This window comes from Strix aluco, chromosome 15 (genome assembly GCF_031877795.1).
Source record: "Strix aluco isolate bStrAlu1 chromosome 15, bStrAlu1.hap1, whole genome shotgun sequence".
In the NCBI taxonomy this organism is placed as follows: domain Eukaryota; kingdom Metazoa; phylum Chordata; class Aves; order Strigiformes; family Strigidae; genus Strix; species Strix aluco.
The window spans coordinates 2388905-2395192 of record NC_133945.1 but is presented as its reverse complement, the minus strand read 5'-3'; positions in this window follow the sequence as shown (position 1 = coordinate 2395192).

The following is a 6288-nucleotide window of genomic DNA, read 5'->3' as shown; positions in this document are numbered from 1 at the left end:
ATACTTGCTGTGCATTGACAGGAGGAGAGAAAGCCAAATCTGCAATTCTTACTGCTTAGTCTGTATTTAGACACATTATGGAGTTTTCCTACAACAGGCACCACATGATGAGTAATGCCACTGTTAGTTCTTAATGCTGGATTTAGATAGAATAAGGGTGATCAGAAAACAAAACAAACAAACAAACAAACAACCTCCACAGGCGGGCAGCGCGGCACCGGGGGCCGGTCCCGGGGCGGGCAGCGCCATTATGCGGCGATGGCTGCCAGGCGCTCCCCTCCGAGCTGTGTGTGTCCCCCCCAGCCGGCTGCTGGCGCGGGGGGGGCCGCAGGGCCCCGCGGTTCGCACGGAGCCAAGCGCAGAGAGCGGGAGCGGCCCGCCCCGGGCCCCCCCCGCCCGGCCCGGCCCGGCCTCCCGCCGCAGCACGGAGGGACGCGGCGGCCCGTGAGCCAGCGGGGAGGTGAGACTGCGAGACGGGGCGTCCGCCAGAGCGGGCAGCACCCGCACTTCACCCCGCGGAGCGCGCAGCGGGGCGGGGAGGGGGGGCAGGCGGCGGGGCGCGGCGGGTCCCGCCCGGGGAGCGCTCGGGAGAACCGCGGGGCCGCGCCCCGACAGCCCTGCGGAGCACCGGGCCCGCCGGGATCCGCGCCCGCGCCGCCGGCAACGCGGCATCCGCGGAGGCGCAGTCAGCGCGGGGGGGGGGCGTGTTGGGGGGGCATCCCCGGGCCGCGCCCGGCGCCCAGGAACCGCCGGTGCCGGGGACGCGCCGCCTGACGGGACCAGCCGGGACGGGCGGTCCCGCGTACCGCGGCCCTACTCTCAGTGCCCCTTTTTCCTACGCCAGTTTAACGCCGGTTTTAATCCGTCGGCGGACCGTGTTTTAAGGCAGAACCATTTTCGCCAGAGCAACCCCCAGAGAGAAACATCCAGCCGCACGCACTGGCACCACGGCGCAGTCTTGGATTAAGAGCCCCGCGGGCCAACAGCCTCTCGCTATAACAGCCCCAATTCTCCCCATTTTCCTCGTGCTGTGTCTTACCGTCCGGGATTTCAGGGATCTCTCCTTGTGCCGCTGAGTAGCGCCCCCACCCATCCCTGTGTTACTTGTCAGAGCGAGGGCTCGGACCAGGCGCAGCCCCCCCCATCGGGGGTGTCCCGCGAGAGCCCCCCCGCTCCGCTCTCGGCCCCGACAGGACCAGGCCGGGGCCCCCTGCCCGGCCCGGCCTCCCCTTCCCTCCCTCCTCTCCCCGCCGAGGGACACCCCCCCCGCCCCGCGGGGCCGTTCCGCAGGGCCCAGCGCGGAGTAAAGCGGCGTCCGAGCCGGGGGCACCCTCCGGTGCGCCGGGAGACGGCGGCCGCAGAAATCGGGAATTCCCCCCAGCCGGCGTGTCCGCCCGCCTTCCCCTCCGCAAAACACGGTGCTGGGGGCGCTCGCTGAGATACCGCGGGCGCGTAACCGAAGCGGGGCCGTTTAGGCCGGGCTGTGGCGGGCGGTGACGGAAGCGCACAGCCGCGGAGCCGAGCCCCTGAGCGTTCCGCGCCCGCCCCGCGCGCTCCGGGAATAACGCGCCTCTCCCCCAAAAACTCTCCCCTCTCGCGGAGCACCCCCCGCCACGGCGATACCCGTCCCCCCGCCCCCCCCGCGCCCGGCCCTCGGCTCCGCGCAGCCCTCGGGGGGGCCCCGACCAAGCCCCGCACCCCCGCACCGTGACACCACCCCTCACCTCCCCGCTCCGCCGCAGAGACCTTCGCACCGCGCGGGCGCTTCCCCAGAGCTCCTCCGCGGCCGCGGAGGCTCCGCCGCAGGACGCGGGGGGGCGGCGGGGGGGCCACCTTCCCCTGGCCGCCAGCGCAGCCGCGGTGCCCGCCGCGCCCGCCCGTCGCCCGGCTCCGAAAACAAGAAGAAACGCGGAGAAACCTCCCGCACGCTGTTTTTCTCCAGGACCCGCTCCGTGAATTACTGCTGAGCGCTCGCCATCGCCGCGGAGAACAACGCGCGGACTGACTTCGTCGGCGCCTCCTGCTGTGTCGTTCAGAGAGGAAAGGCGCGGGCGTGCAGAGAGGGAGCGATTTGATACAAACCGAACCCGCGGCCTCCGCGAAGCGCGCACGAACGTCCCGCACGGACTCGTTGACAGCGCGGAAAAAGGACCGAGGAGCCAGAAGCTCCGCGCAGCTGCTGCCCGTCGCAGCGCGGCCTCCCCCACCTACCGAGGTCTGGCCCCCGCCCCGCGCCGCGCTTCCCCCCGCACCCCCCGGGGCTCGTCTTCCGCGCTGCCGCCGGGGACCGACGACTGTTCCGGCGCCGCAGCTCCGCCGGTCATGGACGGGGAGACCCGCCCGGAGCGGGAGTCGCGGCGGCTCCGCGCTGGCCGCGGCGCCGGGCCGAGCTCTCGGCGGGACGCGGAGGCGCGCCCCTCCCCGCCGGCGCCCGCGGACCCTCCGCCGCTGCCGCACCCGGGCGGTGACGGCCCGCGTCCCCCCGCGGCGGGCGGGGAGCGAAGACCGACCCCAGGGGACACCCCGGGCCGGGACCCCGTGGCCCCGGGGGCGCAGACCCGCGCTCTGCCCGTCGCTTCCCGGGGCTGCGGGACCTCCCCCTGCGGGGCCGCCGCGGGCCGTCGAGGGGCAGCCCCGGGCCCGCCGGGGAGACGCCCGAAAGCCACCGCCGGGCCGGCGGCGGGGGTGTGGGGCGGGCCGGGGTGTCCGGCGGTGTCCCCGGCCCCCCCCCGCTCTGCCCGCCGGGCCGGGCCGGGCCGGGCCGGGCCGGGCCGTGCCGCGGCTGGGTTGGCGGTCGCGCCGTGCCTGGTCGCGGCCAGAAAACCCCCCCAAGCCCCGCTTACCTCGCCGTGGCAGCGGCTGTGGGGGCGCCAGCACTAAACTCCAGCGCGGTGCTGTCCGGGTTTAGGTCGGGTTTAGCGCGGGACAAATGGATTTCCCGGGGCTCGGCCCCGCCCCTCGCTCAGTGACGGTCCTGCAGAATCGGCTCCGAGGATTTGAAACAAGGATCAGGGCTTTTAGGGGGAGAACAACACGGGGCTTCTCCTTTCCTGCAGCTGCTCGAGAGCAGAATTCCCTTTTCCCAAACGGACTGTGTTTAGGGACGGACGGACCAGTCTCCTTTTGCTTTCCTGGGGCTCCGCGACGCGTCTCGCGTCTCTCGTCTCTCGTCAGACGGAGCTGAAACAGAGGGGGGGCGGGGGGAGATGGAAACACAACGGCGAGTTAAAGACACCTGGCGAGTTAAATAGGCGCAGAGAAGCAGCCCCCGGGTATTTACGGCCCCTGCGACGGACACGCTGTTGCTTTATTCCCCCGCGATGTGCCGGGAGCAGCAGCAGCAGCAGCGTTTGGGGTGCGGGAACTCTGCGGGGAGGGCTGGGCTGGCGGGGGAAGGCGCCAGCAGCCTGCGGCCCCCCCGGCTGGGGATTGTCCCGGCTCTGCGGGGAGCTGAGGGCAGCCGGCGCCGAGCAGCCTCTGCCCGCGGCGTGGGGGTTCATTAGCCCCGCCCGGGGGTGTCGGGCTCCATTTCGGCACCGGAGAAGGGCCCCGGGCGGCTCCGATGCTCCTTTTTCAGCTGAATGAGGAAGGTTTTCTGGCGGGACCCCGGGGGCGCAGGGGTGGAGCGGCGAGGCCGCTGTAGGGCGGGGGGTGCCGGTTCCGGGGGGGCGCGCTCGGGCTCTGGGCGGCAGCAGGACGGACAAAGCGCTCCCGCGGGCCCCGCGCTCCGCCGCCTCCGCCGGGTTTGCTCAGGCCGCGGTGTAGGTCGGGTCTTTGTTTAGGCGGGGGGAGGCTGTGGCAAGCGGGGAAGGCGAACGGGGGGGGTCTCGCCGGCTTTTTTGTCGCTGCTGTTGTTGTTGCCGTCTGTGTTTCCCCCCTCCTCCCCCCCCCCCCGGAGATAACGCTCCCGCGGCGCGCAGGCGGGTTTTGCGCGGGGTTTAGGCCGCCGAGGCAGGTCCCCGCGCCGCCGGGCCACCCGCTGGGAAACAAACTTTCGCTGCCGGCGCTGGGAGCAGAGACCCGGCGCGGGGTCCCGGGGCCGCCCGGGGGATGCGGTAGGGCCGGGCCGTGGGGTGGCAGCGCGACCCGCTGCTGCTCTGCGGCTGGAGGACAAGGACCTGCCCGCGCCCGGCGGCCCCGCGGAGAAGCTGCGCGGGGCGGAGGCGGCGGCTCCCGCCGCTGCGCGGTCCGGCCGCTCGCTGCTCGGCTCCGGCGCGGGCGCGGCCCCTCCGCTCGGCCCCGCGGAGGAGCCGCGGCGGGAGCCCCGCGGGTGCCGGCAGCCCGGGCTGGCGCGGAGCCTCCGGGCGAGGCCGGCGGGGGCCGGGCGCTGACCGCACTCTCCCCGCGCTCCCCCGCAGCCCGCCCCGACGAGGACTCCTGCTCTTCCCCCGCCGCCCGGTCGCCCTCCTGCTCGCCGCGGTCCGTGGCCTCGGGCTCCGGCTGCGGCCCCGGCCAGTGCGTCTGCAGCAGCTGCGGCCCGAGATGGTGGGCAAGGACCTGCTGAAGGGGGGAGCTGGCCATGGTGTCATGATATACTTTAAAAAAAAACCACCACAGGACATGACCCCTACTAGGTCCTGCCCCTCCTCATTACTGTCTCCACCTGACTCGTTCTCGAGGCGGGGGGGGGGGCCGGGGGATTTGGGGAGGATCTAGAGGAATGTGGGGCGGTGTGGGACACAGGGGTGTTTGGGTAGGACGTACAGGAATGTGTAGAGATGGGGAGTATAGGAGTTTTGGTAGGACCTACAGGAACGTGAGGGGGTGGGGAATATGGGGAGTTTGTGTAGGACCTACAGAACTGTGTAGGAGTGGGGTATATGGGGGTTTTTGTAGGACCTACAGAAATGTGTGGGGTTGGGGCACACAGAGGGGTTTGGGTAGGACCTACAGGAGTGTGTGGGGTTGGGGTACACAGAGGGGTTTGGGTAGGACCTACAGAAATGCAGGTGGCACCAGTGCAGTGAAGGTAGAACCCAGCTCTTGGGGTCACCACCCCTGAGAGCCCTGTGCAGCCCAGGGACACGGAGGCTGCTGCAGGCACAGAGCAGGAGATGGGCTGGGGCAGCTCTTGGGCTGCGTGGGAGGGGCGGTCGCTGCAGGGAGTTGCAGAGGTTTGGGGTTTTTTCTTGGGGTGTGGGAACAGTTTCCGTGTGTTACAGACACCCAGTGCCCCCTGCTTAGAGTGACAAGCGTTCTCCTTCCCATCAGCTCTTCGGTGACGCATCGAACCAGCAGCTGCTCACCAACAGAATTCAGATTTCCTGGGCCTGGTCGCGGGAGAACTGGACGTAAGAAAGGCTCCACTTCCTGCGCTGCTCTTTTTTCCCTCGGGGAAAGCAGAGCCTGGGGCAGAGGGTAAAACTCTGCAGGCATGGGAAGCTTGGCCTTGTGCTGGTGACCCCACGGGGTTTGTGTGCTGCTGGTGTCTGGGGTGAAAGGGCTGAGGTGGGGACCCTCTGAAGAGCCCACACTGCCCCAGACCCAATCTGACAGACCCACAGCAGAGTGCAGCTGTTGCTTTCGTACTTCTCGGCAGCTCTTTGTCCTGCTCCTTCCCAGAGCTTTGACCTGCAGGAGGAGGGTGACAGTCTGTCGGATGAAGAGGAGCTGCCCTGAAGAGAAGCCCCCGTCTGCCTCAGCCCTGCACCCTGGGACTGTTCTTCCCTCTGCACTGGATCTCGGGGGCTACTCAGAGCTGCCCTTGGCAGAGTGAATCTTCTCAGGCCCCGAGAGCTCTGGTGATGTCGTTACTGCAGGTTTCTTCAAGGCAAAGCTGGCCAGGAGAGAGAAGCCCTGTTTGGACCTGCAGGGCAGGGTCCTGCCAAGATGCTTTAATGGTACCTACTGGAGAGAACAATCACTAAATAACTTTTTGTATAAAGCTTTGAGCTCGCATCCTGCTGCCCTTCTGTCAGCAGGCAGCCCAGTTACTGTCCAGTGCCAGCCCAGCTGCCAGCCCTCGCCATCGCCTTCACAGCCAGCGCTGCCTCTGCCCATCGTGATCTCTGCTGCAGAGTTTCTCTGGGTTTCCTTCCCCGTTCTGTCAGGGAGCAGCCAGGGCACTGCTGAGCACGGGGGATTTCCCCTTTCAGTCCCCCTAGAGCTGAATCTGGGGGACTCACCCCAGGAGGTTTCTCCTGTCATGCAGTTTCAAACTGTGAGTTACTGTCAGCCATTTACCTTACTTGGCTGTAAGCTTCCCTCAATGTGCAGGGTGTGCCCTGACCTACTAGTTAATTCTTGAAGCCTTTTGGCTGTTCCATACATTTCTTCTTATCTCTGAGG